At 38.0% G+C, this 26,596-nt stretch overlaps 1 long non-coding RNA gene across 15 annotated transcripts in view; it reads left to right on the forward strand.

Moving 5' to 3' along the window:
- Nucleotides 1–26,596, forward strand: part of LOC140329280 (uncharacterized) — a 293,563-nt gene that overhangs the window by 176,313 nt on the left and 90,654 nt on the right. For all 15 annotated transcript variants that reach the window (XR_011920458.1, XR_011920459.1, XR_011920454.1 and 12 more), the window contains one exon: nt 5,316–5,457. This is a non-coding gene — a long non-coding RNA (uncharacterized lncRNA). The remainder of the gene's footprint in view (nt 1–5,315; nt 5,458–26,596) is intronic.

Consider the following 26,596-nt stretch of genomic DNA (forward strand, 5'->3'; position numbering starts at 1 on the left):
AATCTTAGTGACAGGGAAGTGCAGTAATGCGAACCACAACTCTTGCACTGATGGTATTCAAGAGGTTTCCATTAGACGGCACATAATTAGGTGCAATAGACATGTGGCATCAACATTAGTGTGCAGGTCAGATGAAGCTTCCACTTACAGTTCTGCTGAGCAAAATTGATATCTACATCAGAAGAATCCATGTAACTGTTAAAGAGGAACTAAAATCAAAAACGGCCAAAACAAAAAAAATACACTTACCTTCAATCCTGCAGCGTAGTCATTCGGTCCGGACGTCTCTTCCATTGGGCCCTGCATCATCCTGGCATACATCTTGGGCCGGCGCTCCAGATGCTGTCATCTTCTCCTCTTCTTCCGGATTCTATTTACTATGTCACCCGGCCCAGACGCGAGTTCAGGTGATATATATGGGGGAAAAAGCTTGCCGATCTCACTGCAAAAACATGCGCAGAAGGAGCACCCAAGAGCCTCCCGAGATGTGTGACGTAGGTATCCCGGGAAGCTTTGCACTCCTATTCAATCTCGACCGCACCGCCTAGGCGATTGAGAATAAGGGGGCGGTGCTGCTTTAAAAAAAAGGGTGTTGCAATTAAAAATAAAACACAGAATTTTTACTTAACATTGAAGGGTTGTCTACCCTTTTATGTAAAGTGAAAATTCTGAGTTTAGGTACGCTTTAAGGCATTGTGCAATCCCTTTATTCTTTGACTAATTACCTTTTAGGTTGTAAACATTTTACAATGTGAAATAATTTTACAAATGCTTCTCCTATATCTAAACCCTCAGTCATGTTTGCTTGAAATTTTTGTTAGTTATTGCAGGTAATTGTTTACAGATTTTTTTGTAGCTGAGAAGTCAGTCAGTGGTGGCTCAGGCCCCCATATTGTTTTTTTTTCCTTCTGAGGACTGTCACAGACAGAGCCAAAGGGAGACCATTTAGGGACATAAATTATTTAAAAAACAACTTTATCACTACATGAGTTTCACGATTTCTTCACGTGCATTTCCTCTAGCTATAAGCAGCTTCTGGAGGTTTTTATCTACTGGCATGAAACTACTCCATGAAGCTAAGTTTTTTAGGATCCCCCTTTCCCGATGGTAGAAATACATGCATAAATATGTGCGATAGGCAATACTACCTAAACTGAATTATATATCTTTTATATATCGGCACAAAATATACCATTCAAATTTGTGTATTCGTATCCTGGCCAGACTTTTTCAAAAGAAGAAATGCAAATTTAATTTGATTGTGAAACTGTTTTTGTGTGAAATCATTAAAATATATTTAGAGACACCTGCATTTAAAACTGAAAAAGAAACTGTAAGTTTATCAGACCCTTAGGCTGGGTCTACATAGACGTTTTTTAAAATGCATGAAAATGTTCCTACTACGTTTATAGGCATTTTTATGAACTTTTTTTAGCTTTTTAAAGCTTGCCTTTTTCCCGTGTTTTCCTGTGTTTTTAATGCATTTATGTTTCAAGTGCTTATAAACACGGGAAAAGGCCCCATTGAAATGAATGGGGTTGCCCGCGTTTACCCGCGTTTTGGGACATTTTCCATGGTTAACCCTGCAACTTTATAGATGACGGTCATAAATGTGCCTCAAGGAAAAGTGGTGAAGATTAGCTCATTGGAATGCATGGGAGTTTTAAACATGGGCTTTTAAGGCCTTAGGTTAAACGCTGGGGAAAACGTCCTTGTAGACTAAGCCTTAGCTGTGAAAAAATCTGGAATAGATCTGGACCAGGATTGAAAACATTTGCTAACAAATAGCAAATGACTTTAAGAAATCCTTTCCAGGTTTTCTGGATCACCCAGGTTCTCTGATGAAAGTGTATTCTCTTCAGCCCTGGAGAGCTTTCATAAATAAGGCCCAATGCCTCAACCCCTTTACTTTACAGAACTGCGACACCATTTTGGTTCAGACGTCATTCACGGACAATATCTACTTCCAGAGCTGAGTTTTTGGACAAACTGTTTTCACTTTTCATAATGCATGTTGTCACAAATATCACAATTATTTTGTTTGCATTGCTTGTAAATGTTTATAATACAACATTACATTTTCTGTAAAGAATAGCCTATTTGGTTGTGAGTGTTTTTTTTGCCTTGTGTCAAAAAAGTAATTGATAAAAGCAGTACTTGAATTAAGTATTACATTACAAAAGCTCATAGAGTGTTATGTACACCATGTAAGTATCTAGAGCATCCAGGGGGCATCTAAGTACCCACGATCATGTTACTAGTAATCACCAGACTCCTTGTAAATAAAGCCATTTAAAAGCCGGCTAAGAACCTGCAGTCTTTGTAAAATTTATGCATTTAGTAGGAGATCTGGTGAGCCTTAACCCTACTCATGTGAGGGGACAATTGACTGTTTATACTGAAAGTGTGTGCAGTTATTTTATCTTCTTTAATACCAGAGGAGCTAAAGCATTTATAAGGTTTACAAAATCTTTATAGTTACCTTTATGATAGATTTAGAAGAAATAATATATATGGTTGAATGCTCATACTCGCATATAATTACATTGTGTGCTATGATCAACACAAAAAAAATCATAGAAAATTGGAGTGATAATTTCTAATGCTTATCCAATATATCAAGATTTGGCAGCCGCTAATTCTGCATAACAATACTGCACTCTGCAGTGTCCCAACTATCACAGGTACATGTCTTACACTTAAATGAATAAGCTAATTTTTTCATGTGTAACAGTATGGGGCTGTATTATATGAATAGTAATTAGCTACAACATCAATGTCATATGGCTCTGTTGGTTCACTTCATCATATGCTGTGCTTTGTGTTTTTACTTTTATATTTTGCAGAGTTTCATTTTAGCTTAGTGTCTTGACTGCACTTACTGAACCTCTGTGGGTGGTTGTACGTCTCAGAAACAACTAATTTCAGAAGGTCTTTGGTAAAAACAATGCTTCTCACTGTTGTTTAACTCTTTTTCAGTTTCCAAACCAAAAAAGGAGATACAAAAATAGTAACAGATGAAAAAAAAACTATTGAACTAGTTGTTAGACTTAAAGAAAAAAAATGTTTCACTGATTAAGTTCTCTGCCATTTGGAAAGTGCTTTGGACAGTGACGGAACAGTCATGGATGCCTTTTCTTTTAACCCTATGAAATATTGGAATACTTTCCTTTTTGTCTCTTTGAAATGGCTTCTAGCTCCAAAACCAACTTGAATGGCTCCTGGATTCTAAATCCTTTAGCATGCTTATCGAGATATATGGAACTGTAAATTTTAACAAGAAAAGTATGTGGCCTTTTGGTTTTGTCATTACACTTCACTTGTTCTTTTTTTTTCCAATTGGTCATGAACATTACTTTTTAGCATTCTGATTAAGGCCTGTAAAGTTTTAGATGTAGCTCCTAATTTTTTTGCCATTTTTCTGAGCATTTTATGGTCTGACCATTGAGGCAATTGCTGGGACGGTGATGGACTTCAAATTGTTTGGAAATTGCCCTTAAACCCTTGCTAGACTGGTGGACGGCAATAATAGCTTCTATAACATAATTGCTCATGTATTTTCTGCTTGGCATTGTATTAACACACACCTGAATATTCCAGACCCAGAAAACTCAGATTCCAGAAACTGCCAATACGTCTGTTTTAGACTAGCTGCTACTTACCTTCTTAATTCCTTTGGAAATGGTAAGGGTGTAACTAGTTTTTACATCTCCTGCATTCTGAGTTATTTTGTCAATATGTCATTTGTTGTTTATCTGGTGTTGTGTGTATATATTTATATATATATATATATATATATATATATGTATGTAATAACTTCTAAGTACCAGATGATTTTTTATTATGTCCAGATATGCAAAATCTTATATAAAAAGAAAGTAAGTGTACTGTGTCTCATGACTGCATATAAAACATGATATATTTAGACCGAACATGTAAGCACACATTTGTCTAATAAAATAACATTTTTCATTGTCTTCTTCTTTCACACTAGTTCAGTTCCTGGTTTGTCAAAATCTTCTGCTGCTGTCCATTGTGGCCATTTTTTCCGGCCAAACATTCTTTTTACACTTTTCTAACAATAATTTTGGAGTGATCAGAAATGTAAAATAGATTCTCGAACACAGTGATTTGTCAACTATCCTTTGCCACATTTCCTGGGCATCTCACTGTGTAGCAGGCCACATGCCAGAACTGACTCCTGGGTCTTTTTTTTGTCACTTGGGTTGTTTTGTTCACTGCTAATGGAAGTGTTGCTCTATGATCATGATGGCAGAATGTTAAAATGGTAACAATGTTGGCCCTTCCACAGGCAGCCCAGAAGTGCTTGGCTTTATATTGGTTTATGTTTTGTTTTTGCTGAATAACCATTATATGGTTTTGTTTTTATCCCTCCCTCTATTCTAGGGGTGTCAAACTCAAATACACTGAGGCCCAAAATTAAAAACTTTGTCAAAGTCGTGGGCCAACCTTGAAATTTATTAAAGAGATAATTGAGAAAATGTTTCTTTCTCATTAGATATAAACCCTTTTCATATGGAAACAAAGAGGTTTTGCTTCACATTCAATCTGGAACAAGCTTATAATAGATAAAGAGGCATACCATTTTTTTTTAGAAAAACTCTAACAATAATAATAACAATTTTCTTCTATAAAAATCCAACCATTCATGTCCATGCCTTGGAGTAGCAAGGAAAAGTATAGCTGACAGGGAGTGCTGGAAATGCCAGACGCGGCCAATGCGGAGCTAAATCCTATGAGTGGCCCGCCGCTGAAACTTCCTCTTTATTGAAATAGCGCCGCTAGTAAATTTTCTGGCATTATTTGTGGCTATAAAACAGTCCAATGCAGGGCCACGCATAGGCAGAGAGCCCGCTGGTCTATAGACGTGAGTGATGCCGGGAATTGTAGTAGCAGCGATATTGTAGTAGCAGCGGGCCAGCTCCAGTTCATATTTAGGGGGCCAAAAAAAAGGACGTTGGAGGCCAGATTTGGCCCCCAGGCAGGAGTTTGACACCCCTACTCTATTCCCTTTACCTTGTTTTTCTACATATCATTTAAAAACCCTTAAAAAAACAGATTTTCCAAAAAAAATAATAATAACATTGTGAACAGACATGCTAAAGCTTTGAATGTTTATTATGGATTATATTTGCATGACTAACCAATGCAAAACCAATTGCATGTTAATAAGTAATAAACAGCAGATGTACTGCAATATTTGTACATTTTGATATTGTATTGCATTGTATATGATGAAAAAGTCATGTGTTGTTACAGCAACTGTTTAACTAGATTGTTTTGTTTTTTGGCAGGATACAGAAGATATTTACTGAAGGATGATCAGATCCGAGTTTCTCATCTTTTAGACACAACTTACATTATCCACTCTCTCTGCTGATTGTCTGAGTCACCCTATGGTGCAGTCCAGAAAGTGGAATACCATAATCTTTAATTGTAAGTATGTTTTTTGTTTAGGCAATACATGCTTTTCAATTTCTTTATCTCCTTGGCGGTCATGTAACCATGATAAAGTGATAATGACATGGCAATTAATAAGATCCTTCAAGCACTTTCCATTCCAGAGCATTTTAAGATTGTTCCTGGCCATACACGTACCAAGTTGTAGTTGATATCAAGCTCTTTCAAGCCACCAGGATTTTTAAATATATTTACAAGTATTTACAAGGAGGTAAACAATTTAATACTTGTGAGTAAGTATTACGTAAGTATCACTCACTCAGTATTACTAATAAGTGATGTAAGTATTACTTGTAAAAAAAAACAATACAGTTATTTATTCAAAAGGGTTTTTAATTGGGGTCATTTGTGATTGTAGTCAGCATTTTTGCCTTCATTGCTTTGTAATTTTGAGAAAAAAATTAGGAATTTCAAGTTCAATTGTTCTTTCAAATTGACAAATGAATGGTCAGCTTTAGGGCCAGTATTACAAATTTACTAGAACAATCAACTGCAATAATATGTCTTTATTTATAGCAACAGCACACGATCATTTAGATGTCTTTGAACTACATTTTTAATGTAATGCAACAGTAAGAAACATGCACAGTGATTTGTAATATATATATATATTTTGTAATCAGCATATTACCTATAAATGTATCTAAGGTGTATGTGTGGAAGTGGGGTTTCTTTTAATGTTTCTTTTTCATTGATTAAATTTTAGAGTTAGACATGATTCTTTTTTTGATTTAGACTTTAGGTCTGAAATGAAAATACATGAATAATTAGGAGCATACTTACTTTCCTATTTGACTGTATGTATATTTCTTTGCCATATATTTATTATCAATTTATTAACTTTTTATTTGATTGTGTGAGTAAATTAATCTGTGTCCCAGAATATTCTGCAACTAGCAAGGTTTTTGTTATTTGCATTGATTTAAAAATTAGCAATATTACGTTTATGCAAAACTAAAACTTTAGTTTTAGAGTAGGGTAAAATCACCTATTCTAATTCCCCTAAGTAATTCAGTTGTTGTCTGTGTCCCTAGAAATATATTATATCCTTCTTTCTCATTAAGAACTGTCCACTATCTAAAAGTCTATGCAGGAGAATGCAGGCTCTAATGTACTCTCTCTCTGCTCTATCACTGCTTGGCGTCTGGGTGACAAGAAGCAATAGGACGCGTCTGAGTGGCCTCACAATGAAAGGGTGCCTTCAATGCCCTTACAATCTGGAGGTGGCCAAAACATTTCAACCTGCCCCTGCCCCCAAAACTAAAAAAATGTTGGCTGCAATTGTACTTTGAAGTGGGCCTAAACTCAATGTTTTAGTTTACATAAAAGGGAAGACAACCCCTTTTATGTATACCTTTGTATGCTTCAGGATCTTGGCTGCTCTTTTAAGCATGCCTGATCTCGAAGGATCTGCGATATTCAAGCTGGGTGATTTTTTTATTTTTCGGTTTAGTTCCACTTTGAGTTTATAGTTTTTTTTCAAAATTACCATCATACCTAATTCTTTTTATGCTGTAAATGAAAATAGTTTACCGACTATTCAAAAGAAATTACATTTTATATTGTGAATATATTTAATTAGCATATAGGATAGATTGAATAGCTTGAGTAGCTTTGGTGAGTCAGAGGATTTTTGTTTCTGTATGGGCCACAATGGCAAGAACTGCCAATGATATTTTGTAGACCAGCACTTCATGAGTTTGGTGAAATTAAATGTCATGGATTTAAAAATACCTTTGTTTTTTCCTTTATTAACTAGGTAACACTAAATATGAGCAGTGTTATCTACGGTTAGCTAGATACTTGTACTTTTGCAGTTTTTTTTTATGTGGTATTGTGGGCGAGCACATTATTACCTTATATTGACTGAAACAAGGAAGTAGAAGTTTTGCTGTCCAACACTTGTAAACTAAATATTACAAAATGTTCTTGAATGCAAACCTCACTACCCACAAACCATTGGAAGACTGTTGGTGTTTAAATGGTACTAGGAAGCCATATAAAGTAAAATTTAAACATCTGGTAATTTTTTAATATATATTTGTAACATAATTAGTTCTCAGAAAATGTTTTGAAGGAATCGTGGATCTAGAACCAAGTAAAGAATATTGCTTTTAATTCTTGGTTTAGATGTGTATACTAAAATTGAATTAAATTATACATTATGTGGGGGGCGTGGTGAGCTGCCAAGCAAGATGGCTGGCTTCTAACTCAGCTCTGCATGACTGGGCTTGATAATAAGGAGCTAGAGTATATCTACCTTTCCTTACCCTTGGACTTTGACCCTGCCGTCCCTGATCACTGTCCAGTCACTGATTGGGAGATACTCGCATTCCTCGGGCGGAGGTTCCAGCCAAAAAATACAGCAGCCTAGGCATTCCCGCACCAACAAGATGGCGACTGTGCAGCACCTGGAGGAGACTCCCTCATCACCCACCTCACTTCCCAAGTCACTGGAAAACACGGCCTCCCAGGCAACTGAAGACAGAGCTCCCTCTGACATGGAACCAGGGGATGTGGGTACAGTCAGAGACGTGGATGTCCTCTCTAAATTTAAACTAATCCTTTAGACCAAATTGGCGGCTGCCACATCTAAACTTGCCACCAGCCTCTCACGAGAAGTCAAGGATCTGGGCTCCCACATAAATGACTTGTAATACAAAATGGATGACATGATCACTGTGGTGGACTCCCACAACTGTGACAATACTGTGCAGTAGCTGTGGACAGGCTTAAGGACTAAGAAAACTGCTCCCGCCTGGGCAATATTCAAATCCGAGGCCTACCAGAACATTTGGAGGATCTTGCATCCAATTTAACAGCACTATTGAAAGAGCTCTTGCCTTTGTACCCCCTGGAAAGGCTTAGATTGGACCGCATTCATCACATCCTAGGGCCTAAAAAGCCAAACGGTCCCCCACAGTATGTATTAGTAAATTTACCTACTATGGTACCAAAGAAGAAGTCATGCAAGCTACCTGGTACAAGAAGGAACTTTTCTTCTAATCGCATACTTGGAATACCATTTGGATATACCAAATCTTTGCATGTCTGGCACCTTAAATCTTGCAGAAAAGAAGGGTGTGAAAACCCTACCTCAACACTCCACAATTTAGAGGTAATAAAAATAAATGGGGATACCCCTTTTAGTTGTTCTTCCTACATGATAGTCGACCTTACTCCATCTCCACCCCGGAGAAAGCCCATGATCTTTTCACACATCTATAGCTGGAAATACCTGTTACTTCCACTGCTTCACCTCCGTCCCCGGTTCAGCAGCGTTCTCCATGTCTACAACATGTGGGAAAGAGTACAGAAAAATAGGACCTGTTCAGTGCTCGAAACCATGACATCTCAGCAAGACCGGAGTAAGGTCACTTAACAAACAGTGGCACTCTCGTTGGCTGCCGAAATGTTTCTCTCGGCAGTCTGCAAAAGAAACATTTTTACAGTGGTGAAGTTAAACCTTCTTCATGAACTTCCCCCAGACAAAGCCCGTTGACCCACCCCCCAACCCTATTCAGACCCGCCTTTCCTCCCCCTCCCCCCACCCCTTACCTTCTATTTCCCCATATGTCTGCTCTTTAGGCGCTAATCATTTAGACATTTTAGGTTACTGCCCCCCACGGAAAAAAATCTTGGTTGAATGACCTGTTATGTTGAATTCTGTTATTCCTTCTTTTCATCTTGTCAGAGCCCTATTGTTCTACCCCAAGTCCCTGGCCCCCCATCCCGATTCATGTTGGTACAATATCCCCCTTTCAAAGCTTAAGTTATGTCCGTCCATAGCTTTACACCACTACACACAATATAAAAGGGCTCCAGGATAAATGGGTATCCCTTTATCATGCAATGATCAACTCTGACCAATAACTATATCCCGTAATGTGTAGGGGCTTATTTCTCCAATAAACGCAGATTGGTTTTTCATTACTACACCTTACATGCCAATATACTGAGTCTCTAGGAGACTAGGTTCTCTTCCACTTCCTTTACTAAGTATATGCATAAAAATGTCCCCCAATTTTTCAACCTTGCCTTCCACTAAAACACCCTATTTACCTGTAACCTGGAGATTGCAGACCCAATTGGGCGCTATTTCTTACTGCAGGGTAAGGTTTTTGATACCAAAGTAACTGGTCTCCTACTATGCCCCAAATGCCCATGAATCACGCTTCTTCTCCAAGTTTTTGAAGGTGATCTCTGCCCACAAGAAGGGGACTCTGTTAATATTAGGAGACTCAAACTCTATATTAAATGTACAACTAGACCGCTCCCAGAGTGCTCTCTCCCCATTCACTGTACACCAGCTCCACCACACCTCATGTGCTATATAAGACTTGAATTTCAGCCAAGCCCAGAACAGTCACAGAACGTTTTAGTGTAATTTAGACTAAATTACATATTAGCTCCTCAAGCTTTTTTCCCTCCCAGACAGAGGCTCTTGTGGGAAACATCCCACTCCCTGTACTTACACCTCCATGGTAGACCTGATGGATGCTGGCATCACAGAGCCTGAGATTCCACAGGCCATTAGGACCTTTAAATTGGGCAAGGCCATCGGCCCAGACAGGGTTTCTGCTCAATATTATAAAAAATTTCCCGACCTACTAGTCCCTCATCGTGTTAGGCCTGATTAATGAACAAAAATTGTTGACTTTAAATATAACGCTCCCAAGAGATGTAGTGACACAATTACAAGGAAACTTTAGCTGGGTAACCAGATATAATACATACCTAGGGGTACAGATTATATCAACACAAGAGGCATTATACTCAGCTAATTACCCCTCCTCAGAAATTTACATTAACTGCTCTGTTCTTGGTTGCCCCTGAGCCTTTCCTGGTGGGTTAAAATACAAGCATTCAGCATGACTATATTGCCCAAACTACTCTGTTTAGGGTCCTGCCTATACCCCTCCAGCCAAATGCACGTAAAGCCTTTCAACAAGTGACTGAAATATATCTGGGAATCGATCCGGCCACGAGTTGCAAAGAACACCATGTTCGAGCACTGCCACTCAGACAGAATGGGGGTCCCAAACTTCCGGGAGTATTGGCAGGCAGCTCAACTAGCCCCATTGGCTGCCATATTTGCAGCTGGCTCAGCTCCACTTCTGGGTGCCTTTAGACATGCATTTGTGCACGTGATACAATGCCTCATCACTACCCTGGTTTTTGCCCACCCTAAGACGCACTCTTATAAGTCCTTTTCTATGGACAACAGCCCAGTTTTTTCAACTGGGCTTTGAGTCACCGTCCAGCTTTGCCTGGTGGACCACCCAAGGCTTTACTATAATTTTTGCCCTACTACAAGAGAAGACTAATATCTCTTGGAAGGCGCTCAGAGAAAACTTTGATATTCCCAATGTGAAATTTTTACAGTACATGCAACTACACCAATGGGTAGCCTCTCTGATTAGCAGAAGACTGTTGGTTTGGTTTGAGGCATAGTCCCCAGGCCCCCAAACTGGTATTAATAATATACTCTCATATTAACAACTTACCTTCTCCTTGCTCTTGCCCTTATGTCGTAGGCTGGGAGAAGGGATCTGGGTGTGCAACGTTTTAGTGAGAAATGGAGAGACATCTGGGCATCTACTCTAACATGCTCTATCAATACCTGTACACAGGAGTCAACCCTCAAGGTGCTCCTGTGCTGATACATGGTCCCCTCCAGACTGGCACACCTACATCCCTCTCCCTCTGCCATGTGTTCCATGAACTTTCAGACTACAGGAGATGTATTACACACCTGGTGGGCATGCCCCACAGCTAGGTTCTGAACGTAGGCCTCCCGACTTCCGAAGGCACTCTTCCAGATCTGGATTCCTAAAGATCCTTAGTTTGCCCTCTTGCATCTTACCCCACCTAACCTGCGGATATCACAATTTAAACTAGCCATGTATGTACTACTTGCTTTTAAACAAACCATTGCACAAGCCTGAAAAACTCAATTTGTGTATTACTATGCAATGGTATCAATGAGTTGATAGCATAGGTAATGATGACTAGACTAAAGACTAACTAGCATTCTTCTGGATTGTCACAAAAAGTTCTACAAAACCTGGACACCCTGGCTACAACACTTTCATTCCACCACCCTTCTGACAACTCTTAACTCCCTATGAGGACTACTTCAGCTAAGACTCACATTTTAGACATTCCCTTGTCTTAAAGCTCCTTTGTTCACTACAATACAGTTCCTACAAGCTAATGCTCCCCTATACGTCTGTCCCACTGTAACAGAGACTCTTACACCAAAACCATCCCCTAACACCTAACCCATTCCTTAACACATCAAAAAGTACCCTAAAAACTTTATCAGCAGGTTTGATCACCTTTATAAAAACAGTTTTGACAGTTTACTGGTTGGGAACATTAAGGTGTGCGTTTACACAATGCCAAGCATGAGAAACCTCAGTAATGACTGGAGAAGCAATTGTGGCTTATGAATATTGGAAGACTACTATAAGGCTATTTCAAACAATTTCAACTCCATCATTCTGCAGTGAGAAAGGTTATTCAAAAGTGGAAAACATTTAACAAAGTTGGCATTCTTCCCAGGAGTGGACCCGAAGGCCAGACTGTGCAATGCTCAGGAATATACCAAGAGCTATATCTCAGACTGTAAAGGCCACAGCATGTTAATGTTAATGACAGTATGATTAGGAAAAATGCTGAACAAGTATGTCTTGCCTAGAGGGGTTGGCAGGAGAAAGCCTCTTCTCTCTAAAAAAAAAAAAAAAAAAAACATTTTTATCTGAATAAAACTCAAAAAGGACAATGCCCTTTGGACAGACTTCACCAAAGTGGAGATGTTTGGTCATAAGGCACAGTGCCCTTGTTTGGCAAAAACCAAGCATACCAGCATAAACACATCATACATGCTAGTGGAAAGGTGATGTCCTCTGTATACTAAAGTCAAATGTTAGGCCATCTGTTCAAAAGCTAAAGCTTAAATTGCGTTGAAATTACGTCATGCAATTGAACAAAACAGTCTAATCAAAATGTTGTGGCAGGACCCGAGGAGAGCTCACAATTATGTGAGACTGATAAAGTCTCACAGAAAACAATTACTTAACATTATTGCTGCTTAAGGTGATTCTACAAGCTATTGTATTGTGAGCTATATTTAGTTTCTCACTCATAGCATCTCAATTTTGACTTTTGTTAAAAAAAAAAAGTAATGATGTTAATTACGGTGGGAGCGGATAATTATTTTATCATATTTTAATATGTAAAACCTTACAGTCGGTGTACTTTTTTATGACTGTACGTTTACTTGAAGAGAATGTGTGTAGACTCATTTATTCCAAAGTTTTGTTTATATGCTGCCATGTAAACCCCTGTAAATGAAAAACACCAATTTGAGCTACCCTGTTCCTGTCTTGTCACATTTTTATTTTATTTCTTTTACTGGCCAATTACTTATTTAAACCTTATTTCAGTTTGGATAAACACCAAATCTGTTAGGATGCTACTAAAGGTATCCATACATTGATAACACACACCCTGCTTGTCATACAAAGGCAGAAAAAAACTTGTGTCTCACAAAATATATTTTCATGTGCAGTGTGTATGCACTGAATTTACAAATTTACTGGCCAAGCTTTAAATCTGGAACCTAGCACTGCAAGGACCTATTCTCGAGACCAGACACAAGTAAGCTGAGCCCCTGTTCTCAGACTGAACACTATAGCAGTAGAATTGTAGACAGATGGTGCCTTGCTTGCCCCAATGGGTTATGAAATAATGCAGAAGGTGTGGGTCACCCGACCCAGTGCTTCTTAGATTGTATGCAGGGATCTGGAGGATTTTTTCTGTGGTGTGAGGGGTTTGTCTCCTTTGCTGTGGCTTACAAACATGGCATTGAATGCCCATGTGGCTGTTGCATCTTCTCCCTCCTTAGGATCAGTTAGCTACAATCTATCACCTGGAACCCTGGACCTGGGAACGTCGGACGAGTTCCTGATGATTCCCCTTTACACGCTGTCTTTCACAAATATTTTAGTATGCTTTCCACAAAGTCAGATGTGGAGGAAAGTTTCAGTGCTTTGAAGATGGGTGCAAGCAGGACATAGCTACCTTGCAAAGGGATCTTGCTAGCTTCTGCAGGATGGAGGAGGTAGAGGCACCTTTGTCCAGAGTAGTATCTGCAGTCATAAAACTCAAAGATACTGTAAGTACCCACAATTTTTTCAAACCTTATAGATTTACCAAATTTAGGATCACAAACTGATTTATTAACATCTGTATTGGAGGCCTACCTGAGACAACGGGACCCAACAAGTAATTTCCTCTATTACTGGGGACCTTAACATCTTGCTGGGCAGAGAGGTTACTGGGGAATTGGAGTTGGGTCATCTGCTCAGGACCCTGGTATTTAGGTTCCAAGGTGATTGTTTCCCGTGACAGTTAGTGTCATGTTTGTTTAGTTCGCTTTAATCCAGTTATTACTTGTGGTTCATCTAACTGCACTATATGGTTTGCCTTGCTTCCATTTATGTACATCCCTGCCTGTTTGACACTCACCTGGTTTTGCTTATCTTGTCCTCCTTCAATCTGCATTGGACCTCCAAATTTCCATGCCTTTGGTGACCTCTGTACCGGATGGAATACTTATTCCACGGAGCCCTAATCCCAAGGGCTTCCTCCCTTACCCTTCCAATGACGTCTCTTGATGTTCCTGGGTTATTATTTATATGTCTATGATATTCTCAGTATGGAAATGCTCTTGGTGTCTGTTTGATTTTTTTCTGTTATTATACTGTATTAGTATTACGTACATGAATATATTTTTACATTTCCTTTACTTCTTTTCTTTGTAATTGTTTGTGGGAGCAATTCCTGTTAGCAGTGGATTTTTTTGTTATTGTCACTTGGTAGTCCTTTACTATGGGATATATGTTTTTCAACCTATCTCTTACCTTTACTGTTTTTGAATTCTGTGTCTGATAGGATCGTCCCATCCCATCTTGCATTTTAATCTATTACTATTGTCTCTCATATTTTTTCATGTCCTGCATACTATGTGGCTACATGGGAGCATGACTTAAGCTGCGTACACACGGCAAATTTTTCTCGCCCGATAATCGGTATCGGCCAATTATCGGGCGAAAATCTGCCGTGTGTACAGTCGGTCGTCGTCCATCGTCCGACGACCGTCCTGGCGGATCCATGGACGATGGACGACGACCGATCCTAATGAAAGGGAAGGGGAGAGCGCGCAGCAGGGTGCCGCTCCGTCGCTCTCCCCCTCCCCTCTCCATAGAGCATGAACGGTGCTGTATGTACAGCATCGTTCATGCATCGTGCAGTCTTTTCACGTTGGAAAGGATCGTGAAAGATCCTTTCCAACGAGAAAAATTGCAGGTGTGTACGCAGCTTTAGAGCTTAGATTTACTCAGAAGGTTCATCCGCCCCCCTGAATCTTTTTATGCCTTAATAGGTTTTATATCTTCAGCTAAGAAATTTTTCCTTGTTTGTTTTTACTAACTTTAACTAATTTGATTTTACTGATTTTAAGGCATAAACAATATGTAAAGCCCATTCTTTCAAAATATGGGTGACTTGAGGAAATACTGTAGATTAAACTAATGGGCAACATTTATTTAGTATTTGGTATTTATTTAGACTGCTGACAACTGTGCCTACCTCACAGTAACTATTTAAATATTGATCTACAGGTTCATATGTTGCACTCTCTATCTTCTGTTTTTATCAGTAAGTACGTTTTTATGTACTTACCTTTTCAATAGGCCCCTCACACAAGTCAAAATATTCCTATCTGGGTCAAATGATTGTGCTAGTTTCAAGTGAAAATCTGGCAATTGTACAGCTGTTCCTCAACAACGTTTATTGGTCTGTCCTGGCAGATCAATGGACAACTGATCAGGAACGACCGCTATGAATGTCAATTGATAGGATAGGGTGCTGATTGCTCCTACCCTCTGCCCTCTTCCCTCTTCATAGAATAGAAAAGGCACTGTGTTTACAGTGTTCCTTCATCTTTAACTGAAATTAATTATAAACTTTTTTTACAGCAACAGAAACTGGATGTTTGTAAATAGCCCTAAGCTAGGTACACACTTGCAATAATTATTGTTAGAAAACAAACGACTAACGAATATGCAAGATTATTTTGAACGATTGTATTGTGCACAATTCTGTACAAGTTGTAACAGTATGATCGTTCAAATATAATCCACCAATAATGTACATGTGCTAGATACGATCATTTGAATGATGCAGGAAGTGACATGTAAAGGGGAAAGTGTACTGCAGAAACATCACTGAACGACTGTACACACAATAGATAGTGAACGATCGTCGCTCATTCAGATCTGCCGGGACAGACATTCGTTTCTAGGGACAATCCTCGTTCGACGGCAACCTTGGTCAGTCGTTGTGCACTTTTTTTGTTAGCGATTATCGGACAATCGGTAGTTACTCGCTCGTTTCCAACGATAATTATTGCAAATGTGTACTCAGCTTTACTCTGTCTCTGATATGATGAGATTGTCACAGAGTGGCCTGCCCTGCAACACACAACCACTTCTTGAAAAATCTCCCCTTCGGGTACTGCTCCTCCTGTGGTTGTCTGGCATTTTCCCCATTTATTCTATTAAAAGATTGTACTCCACTCATCCAAACCTAAGTGGAGGATCAGGACAGATTCTGTAGTTTGAGTCGCAAATGTGCATGTATGTGGCTCTCTTGTAACTGCTTTTATTGTCCTCATATGCTAAAGCTGCGTACACACTGCCAATTTTTGTCGTTGGAAAGGATCGTGAAACAAGGGAGTGCACGATGCATGAACGGTGCTGTACATACAGCACCGTTCATGCATAATGGAGAGGGGAGGGGGAGAGTGACGGAGCGGCACCCTGCTGCGCGCTCTCCCCTTCACTTTCATTACGATCGGCTGTCGTCCATCGTCCGTGGATCCGGCAGGTCGGTCGTCCGGACGATGGACGACACCGACTGTACACACGGCAGATTTTCGCCCGATAATTGGCCGATGCCGATTATCGGGCGGTAAAAATATTACGTTTGTACGTAGCTTAAGGGAGTTCAGAATACACAAATCTGTCTTGTTAGGTTACCACCACAGATGGCCAAACTGTTTACAGAACCAGTGAAAGGAAACAGCATAGTAAGTTGCCCTGATCTGTGTGCGTATGACTAGTGTAAAAAATAAAAAGTTTGGTTTAAATTCAAAACAATACTGGAAACAATCTTTATGTAAACAGCTTCAGGGTGCTTCTTATGATAACTTAACAATGCTAAGTTGGGAGTTTATTTAAATATAAACACTCTTTTTGCACCTTTTTGTATAAATCCTTAGACATTAATCACTTAATGCAGTCAGTGAGCTGATAAAATCCTCAGTACTCTGACTAGGATCATTGTGTATAAAAGGGCTTATATTATCAAATGGTAACTTCTATTTATGTAATAAAATTGGCTTACAGTTTAGTTTCTGTTTACTTTTTAGACTGAAATTTGTATACTGCAACTATATTACTTCTAATTTCATCTTAACAGTTTTTATTTGCAGACAGTAAAACATTTTAGGGAAGTTAGGATTTTCTGTTTAGGCAACTGTGAAATAGTTTTATATTTTTATTATAGTAAAACTTACTCATCTATTTATTTAGGATGGCAGCTGTCTTATTTGGCCTTTTTGACAAATCAGTTGATGCTTTAATCACTAAATGTATCCTTACGCACAAAACAGTGAACACCCTAGAACAGGGGTGCCCAACACGTCAATTGGTGGAGCCCTGCCTTATCCCTCCCTGCTGTTTGTCTATAGGGATGCTGGGGATGTCTTTCATCAGACAACATCAGGAACTTTGTGTCCAAGGCTCATGTAGCAGTGGGGATTGGGGAGGGAGGTAGAGAGGTCGGTAGGGCAGGCTGAGGTGAGCAGGGCGCCAAGTCAGTTCAGGCTCGGGGTCAAGGTTCAATTAATGAAATACCTTTGTACAGATTAGCAGTTCTTTTTCTTGTGCAGCATGTCATTCTCCTATACCAGGTGAACTGCAATGTTCTGTGCAATATTCTGCCATTCAATGGCCCTGATTTATTAAATTTTTCCAAGGCTGGAGAGAATACACTTTCATCGGTGAAGCTAGGTGATCCAGCAAATCTGGAATGGATCTGGTCCAGGTTTGAAAACATTTGCTAACATATAGCTTGACATTTAGGAAATCAATTACAGGTTTGCTGGATTACCCAGCTTCACTGGTGAAAGTGTATTCTCTCCAGCCTTGGAGAACTTTAAAAAATCAGGGCCAATGTCTTGTTAGCTCCAGTCACTCCTGTGTCATACTCGGTATATATATAAATAAGTATATGTTTAGCATTTTTATTGTTGGTAGATCATTTTGACTTGGTCATTTTAAAAGTAGCCCACAAGCCAAAAAAGTGTGGGCACCCCTGCCCTTGAAGACAGAATTTCAGGGACAATCCAGAAAGATTCAGAATATCAACAGCATTGGGCAAAAGCCACAGAAAGTCTATAATCATGACAGTTTTTTTAATAGAAGGCTTGAGGCATCACAATAGAGTGTTCAAAGGCTTAAGTCCAGGGAAAGTGTAGGACTTTGCAATGCATTGATGTATTACATACAGTAAAAAAAAAGAGAAAAATGATATAAATGTAAAAGTGTTAAAATGTAAAAGTGTATGTTTATTGTAACAAATGTAGTATTTTTGATATTTGATTAGTATTTGGTATTTAAAGCGGAATTAAACCAAAAACAAAAAACTCACAATCACCCTTCTTTCCACAGAGCCCCCAAATTTTCCGACGCTGTCTTTGTTTGGTCCCTGTGCAGTCCTGGAATCCGCTGTTGTCCTGGTGGTTCCTCCATGCCAGGGCAACAGGGAAGAAAAATAAAATAAAACTTTACCTTACATAAAAGGCTTGTCTACCCTTGTAAAGTAAAAATTGTAGTGATGGATCCACTTTAACTTAGATTTGATATCAACCCATTGAAATCTTCTGGAAGTTAAACTCTACTGTCTACAGTCTACTTCAGAGAGGGACAATTCGAACAGTCAATTGCATGAACTGCTTCCAGATGTACTCACAAATAACATGCAAGCGGGAGTCGTCTAGTAAACTCATTTTAGGATTCTATATTAATTTCAATCCACATCCCTGCAGTCCACCTTTATCTTGCATTCTGGCACCTTTAGCTGTTTTTGTACTTTTTCTACACATTTGGTAAACAGTGGAATTAGCAGCTGTTGACGGGGAAAGAATAGTTGATTACCTACATTTTCCCTTTTTAATAAAGTTACAGGGGGAAGCTAGGATAAAAAAAAAGGTTTTTTTTCAAAATTAGGAATGTTTTAAAAATGTTCTTGCAATAACAACCTTTTTTGTCCTTAGCCTAATCCTGAATAATGATGCCCCTGCCCGTGATAATTATGAAAATTAAAACGCATGGTGTGGTCTGCCACAGTGTATGCAGAAGTCTTTGTTCTGGTCCAGTGTGGATGAATAAGTCTCAGATCTGCTGATGGCTTGTCTATAGTCTTGTTAAACAATCACATGGTCATCCAGAGCATGAGTAATCCCAACACAGCTGGGTTTCTTGTCACCCATTGAGGATTAACTGTATAAATACTTTAATTCCATTACAGGCTACAATTTCTTCAGTGGGAGGGACGTTTGCCTATTGGAAATTCAAAGAACCAGTGTTTGGACATAGCTAGTGTCAAAATAACGGCATGATCTTGAGTGGAATATATAAACTGTCCCAATTTTGATACATTTAGATGGAGCAGATTTCAGTGTCATTTATAACTTTTTTCCTGTTTGTGAATCGTTGACAAAAAACATAAAACATTGGTTACAATGTCAAGAAAAAGAACAGACAGAAAATGGTATTATTGTTACAATAATTTATTTGTTTAAATTGTTTTTATAATTTAAATCTAATATAAAATCTCTTTCGGAATTTAAAATGTATAGATTTGAATAAGTATAATAATAACAACTAACATACAATTTTGGATTTACAAAATGTTTATATAGATTTAATTTATATAGATTATAGAAATGTTGAAAAAAAACACCTGAAATTTGTCCATGTTTTGTCAAGATCTGCAGTTACCCTTTAATGAATAGCCATTACCCAGGCCCCTGAGCTGTCAAAAACAGACACATTGGGATTGATTTCCTAAAGAATTTTTCTTCATTTTTGCTTGTTATGTTGTTGATATTACACAGTATCTAGTCGCTGAATAAAGTTAGTCTGCTCCAAAAAACTCAATAAGTCTTGAAAAAAATAAGTGGTATACAGGCGCAGACCTGCAATGGGAGAGTGGGCAGGTTCTGGCATCATGATGTCACTATGGGGAAGTTTCTTCCCCTTTAAGTGACGCCTGGCTCCCTGCACATGCGCGCCCGGGAGAGCATAAATTTAGTGGTCTGCCGGTCTGAAAAGGTTGGCGACCACTGCAATGGATAATATTTTACTGCAATGCAATTTAGAATAATAAAAGGGACATTTTCATGACTCTTTATAAGGGTATATTATATTCACCTGTCTCAGTAGGTAAATTTGCATGGCACAAAAAAAAACGGGATGTAGTTGTAAGTTCTACACAATTTTAAAATCTTGAAACATTTTATAATATTTTTATACAGCAAGAGGTTAGACACAAATTCTACCAGACATGACAAATTAAATGTCCCTTGACAGATGTAGATTTAAATCAATCTAATATTTCAGACTGTCACCCAGCTCAGCAAAATATAACGCTCTTTCATAAATTATATAATCTCCTTTAAATTTATAGTGCATTCAAGTAACACAATGTTACAACAACATCTACAGGGAATCCGTTCCACCACCTCTGCTACCAAAATACATCACCAAAAAGGTAAACTAATCCCCAAAATGTTATGTTGGCTTAATGCACACATATCACACAATAAACCAAGAATGCAAATATTGATTCCAGTTTTGTAAACTGAATGTTTCAGAAATCGAAAAGTGTTTAAATAAGAAAAAAGCTGTGAAAGCATACCTGAGCAATATAGTAGATGTAGGCAATAGGTAAAAGCGTGTCGAGAGAGACACAGAAGCTGCAATTTCTGCCAACTTTCCCTTTAAGGGAACACATAGATGGGCTTTATTTTCCTGCATTTAACTTACATTTGAAATCCACATAATTTTTTAAACTATATTGAAGGGATTTTAATTTGACCTGTTTTTGTTGCATTTCCTCAGATACTGCATATCCTATTAAGGTGGAGTGGAAGCCAGGTCACCTGCAGCCACTTCTTGTCACACATAAGTGCTTGAGCTGCACATATTTGTAAAGGAATGCATTTGACAACAATGCCTGCCTTGTTGCATGGTTGTCAGGCAGATTGCTTTGTTTTTATATTTATGATTTATAATATGTAAAAATCACAACTGAAAGCAAAAGGAAAGCAAAAAAGGAAGCATTCAAGAATCTAATATTATCATCCATGATTTTGGCTCATTCCTGGCTGAATCAGGCTTGTTGATTTTCTTTTGGGTGGGGTAAAAGTTTCTTACTGGGTGGGGTAAAAGTTGTTGCGGGCAGCAAGGCTATTAACATTGTCACTGCTGCTTTACAATCCTGTAGCTTGCCAGCCACCACCTGGCCACATCCAGCCATGCCCATTCCCTTCTGGACTAACAGCACTGCCACTGTTGTTTAATCCCCCCACTGTAAGTTTAAGTAGTAATATATTTTTTTGGTTAAGGCTTGTTCATCAAACAGTAAATTAGTTTGGTTCTTGTTTAGGGGGAACCATGGTTGTGTGAGGCTTTGCCTTTCTAGGGCAATGCAAAAAGCAGTTTTACTTACTTAAACATCACCCACCCTGTGTCCAAATACTAATAGGGCTTAATTTAACAAAGTTCTCCAAGGCTGGAGAAGACACACTTTCATTGGTGAACCTGGGTGATCCAACAAACCTGGAATAGATTTCCTAAAAGTAATTTGCTATTTGTCAGCAAATATTTTCAACCCTGAACCAGATCTATTCCAGGTTTGCTGGACCCACTGGTTCACCGATATAAGTGTATCCTCTCCAGCCTTGGAGAGCTTTATTAAAATAAAAATTGTATTGCTTTGTGTGTACAGTTCTGAATTTTAAACTTAGTACCTAGCAAACAGATTCATGCTGTGACCCAGAAGACAGAATGTTTAGGAATGTTTATAAGTGATGCCAATAGTAGCACGCGTTGATCTTGTCCCCATACCTTGTGGCTCACGTTATAAATGCCATCTTAGATCACAGCTGTTCACATTCCAACTCCACTGAGTATGAATAAATAGCTCTACAAGTATTGTCGATGCTGGACAACTGCAGAATTCTTGTTTGCTATGCTGGGTATCACTAAGAGACAGGCATAAACTCAGTTACAATTAAATAATTAGTCGGATCTATTTCATTTTGCCAAGGTTAGGGTGTCAGGTTATGAATCAGTGGTTTTACAGTTTAGGCTGTGTAAACTCACAACACAGTTCAGTTTAAAATGCAATGCTAATAACAAGATGCAGTATGCAAAAAAGATTACATAAATGTGTAGAACACAGATTTTCATTGACTTACCCTAATAAAAGCTTTACTATCTTAAATGTTGGTGCAACTCTATTGTATTGTTGTATCTGTGTGCCAGTATCTCTGTATTTATGGGTTTATGCTGCATGTAATATGTATGCATTGCCTCTGCCTGGTTCATTCTGCTTGCTTTTTTTCTTTGGTGTGATAATGTCATTGTTCTATCTGTTATTTGTAAGAAATCTGTAATTTTCACAAAAAGAAGGTAAATATACACATTGTAATGATTTTTAGAAAACCTTTTTACTTGGTTTTGCTTTCTGGATGTTGACTAGATACTCCATCAATACTCGATCAATCTGTCACCATTTTTCTTAGCAATTGAAAATTACCTAAATCCCCAACTGAAAGTGGTCAAATATGGGTGGTGGAATGGAGATGTGGGAGAGAGGATTGTATTTTACCTGGAGATTATCTTTAGGCAGACCAATAAGTGGTAGATTTTGCCATTTATACCAATACAATACAGTACAACAGTACAATTTATCCTAGCGCTGTATTAGGAGAAAATATATATCCCAACATTCTACTAGACTTATTCTGGATTTTTTAAGTGCTGCATAGCATGTCAAAATCTCCTCTGTCCAGCCTCTACACGGATTCATCATCTTTTACTATCTGAACTCTCCATAGGTTTAAATGAAGACTGGGGGAAGCATGTGTGGGCCCAGCATAATTTTGACAACCAACTGTGGCATAGTTAAATGGCAAGTGTAAAAACTGTGCTAAACATAATGTTAGGGCTCATTTAAATCTATGCACATTTGTAGTAATACACATGTGTAGGTGTGAATAAGCTTTTATAGTTTCCCCTTAAAAACACAAGTATTTAATGTATAGGTGTGAACCAGTCACATAGGGAAGAACTGGGTTTCTTTTTGAAATGCAATCTTGTGCAGTAAAGTTTGATGCAGGAAAAGTGTAAACCAATTCCTCGACCTAAAGCTCTGTGCAGAAACCTGGAAAAAGCATAAAGCAATAATTTTTGATTGATACCAATTTATTTAAAAAAAATGTAAATTCTAATTTAATAAAAAAAAAACTACTTTCATATTCAAATGAAAAGGTAACCATTACATTAAAAAATGGATTTTGTAACCACTATATAGGTTTTTATTTTTTTTTTCATGATTCAAGTTTTCTTTTAAGCAAATTACCGTAGATGAAACCTTTTTAGGTAAAGAAGCAAATGACCAGATATGACACCAGTAATTCAAAAGACTTATGAAACCAAATGAGAGCTGACAAAGGCACAATGGCAACTTTGACAGTTACAGTGGCATGCTTAAAGAGTAGAGCCCAGCATATGCAGAATAGGAGAAACTATTGACTATTACAAATAAAATAGAAATCCTGACAAGGTATAAATTAGTTTCAGAAAAGTTAAACTTATCAGAAGCTGAAACATCATTTTTGGGTACCCAGAGGCAGAACCACTAACTATTACACGAGATAAATTCACTGTTCAAGAAAGGAATTCAGATAACACAGTCATTTGGAAATTGTTTAAAGACACCCCTGGGTCAAAATAAATACTAAGTAATCAAACAGGTATATAACAATAAGTGAAGTGTCTGACATTCTAACAGTTCCCATTCTACAGACACATAAAAAAATGGTATAGACAAGGTATAAAGGCAACATCACAACATGATATGCTATCCTGCAATTCCCCCATTTCACAATTTTCTTACACATGATACTTTTCCAAACTGACACTCAAACACGTTTGGACCACTTGAACATTCACTGGGTGCTATCGATCTCCTACTTTTTTTGCAGGACCTGAAAGGGTTAGGCACCAGCCAATGACCATGTTGGGTGCAGAGGTTGCTCTTCACATTGAGAAGGACAGACTGTACCACTAGTGGAAAAGCAGTATGGGGTGCATAAAGTTAGAGGTGTTGTGATACAGAGAACATGGTCAAGACAAAGCGTAAGGCAACATTAGGTTTAAAATGTAAAGTATATGTAAATTCCTGACTTAAGACCAATATGGCTCATATCGAGTAGGGAGGAAGCTTTATAACCAAGACTACTTTTGCAACTCACATCATATAACCACAAGCAGTTTAGAATAATGGCTTCCTCATTGCTGATTCAGCACAAGGCTTGTCTTGGGTCTGAATGAAGCAATGCAAGATTTAGTAGCAGACATTTACAAGCGGAGATCTTTTAAAAGCCTGGCTGTTAAATTACTATCTGGATAGTAACCTGGCTTGTGACAACCTTGAAAACTTTCACCCAGTTTGTGAACCACTGAAATATAGTATTTATTGTCACACTAACGTCAACACAGCATCCATTAATCCTCCTTCAGAATATCATTTTAAAATGAACTCTACAACAAGGTTAGTTCAGGTTAAGTTCTTTTTATTTCCACTGAACAACATAGTAACATTAGAACCGATTGCAACTTACTAGTAAAGTTAGTTTGTAAACATGTTGAACTGTTTGAGCAAGTGGTGTGTTTTCAGGGTAGAAAAATGTGACATGGAAAAGAAGGGACTTGCCACACTCCTGCTTCAGTCCATCAAGATCTCAAATGACAGCCTTTAGGGGACAGACATTGCCCTCTGTCCTTCTAGTTAGCATACATTTTCCCACATAAAATGGTTATAAATGCTATCACAATAATGTGTTTACAGCTCTAGTCAGCAGGTTACAGGCATAATTCATCAGTTTATAGTGCTGTCTATAAAGAATGATTTGTAAATCATTTGAATGATTTATAGCACTTTGTGTGATTTTTTAGTTATCATTTATTTTTTTGTAATCTACTGTTGGTAGAATTCTGTACTTTATTATCTACTACTGGCTTTATTTATGCGTTGTTCCTAAAGAAATTACTCAAACATCATTTTAAAAAAGCTTCTCATGTATACACTTACCGCTGCACACAGTGATTATTGTATTTCATAAATGAATTGGTAGATGCTCCTTTACTTGGTTCTTTGTGTAATATTGAATGAGATCAGCCTTTTCTGTTTAATAGTTGTTGAGATAATCTTAGTTACTTGATAGAAAGTATTTTGTTTTTTTAGTGAGGACAGGCTGAGACTTCATAGTGTATACTTAGAGACAGAATTCATAAAGTAAACCTATTACTACTAAACAGGATACAGTGGGCCTGATTTAATAAAGCTCTCCAAAGCGGGAGAGAATACACTTTCATCAGTGAAGCTGGGTGAAAGTGTGTTAAAATAACTACTTGAAAGGATTACTGTGCAAACTATTAATGAAGTTGTAGATTTCAACATCCTTTTAAAAACCTATACGGGATTTAAGTGGGCTTACATATAATAACCTTCTTTCAGTTAAAGTTTAGAGAAATTCTAAGGTAATGTTCTGCTGCAGCACAAAGTGTTCCACCACGTCAAGGAAAGTCTGCTGTAAAGTTTTTTTCTTCCTTTTATTATCCGTCAGTAGCCCATCCCTGCATTGTAAACAACACCACGAGCAGACAAGCTGAGTCACTGCTGAACCAACAGAATAAGAAAAAAACTACACACAGGCAAGAGTACCTTTAGAGGTAACAAAAAAGGTCAAAACAAACCATGATAGCTCTGAATATGTATTTGTTGTCCTGACTTAACACCTTACATACTACTCTAATAAAAAATCAGGGAAGTTAAGTTAAATCTTTACAAACAACTGTTTAACACTTTTATCTGCTTGCCCTGCAATGAAAGATTGGACCACCCATCACTCCTATAAATAGCATGTACTACTCTATTAGATAATGTTATTAGCAGCACAGGTTCTACAAAGAAAATTACTGTAATATTGTGGTGCATTGTGGAATCTGCCAGTTTGTATACCCTAGGTGAGATATATACTGCTGTAATGTCCCAAAGAATTATTAATAAGCATTGATCTAGCACTGACATCTCCTCTAACATGTTGGAGTACATTTCATGTGACTAACTGGATTTACCATAAACTATGGTAGAGCAATTAGACTAATGGCAGTTAATGAAGAAGCCAATTAACCTACCATTTATTTTGTAATTTAGGAGAAAACCCACCCAAACATACAAACTCCATGCAGACAGTTTTCTGGCCAAGATATATGTTGATATACTGTACCTATAACTAATGCAGTAAAAATGAAAAATATTGCTCTTTGTGCTGAGAGCCTGAGCAATGCATATGTCATCTTTTGGCCAATTTATGTTCACCCAATAATTTTGGCATTCATACAGCAGGAAAGCAAATGAGTCAAAGAGAGGGATGTGCTGATAAAGTTCACAAATAATACACACATTAAAACTTCAGTGACATCAAAGTAAAGTTGATAGATTGATAAAGAGGGTAATATGTGTAATTTGCTTGTAAAATGTTCTTGAAAAGCTTTAAAATAAAGGTGGCATTAGCAAGAGGCGAAAAGCTGTTTGCCTGCATACAAATAAACAATACAGAGCATAGTGTGGGCTCCTTAAAACTGGAAATGAGGAAAATGTTTGTTGACACAGGCCCTTAAGCTAC

This window comes from Pyxicephalus adspersus, chromosome 4 (genome assembly GCF_032062135.1).
Source record: "Pyxicephalus adspersus chromosome 4, UCB_Pads_2.0, whole genome shotgun sequence".
Lineage (NCBI taxonomy): Eukaryota > Metazoa > Chordata > Amphibia > Anura > Pyxicephalidae > Pyxicephalus > Pyxicephalus adspersus.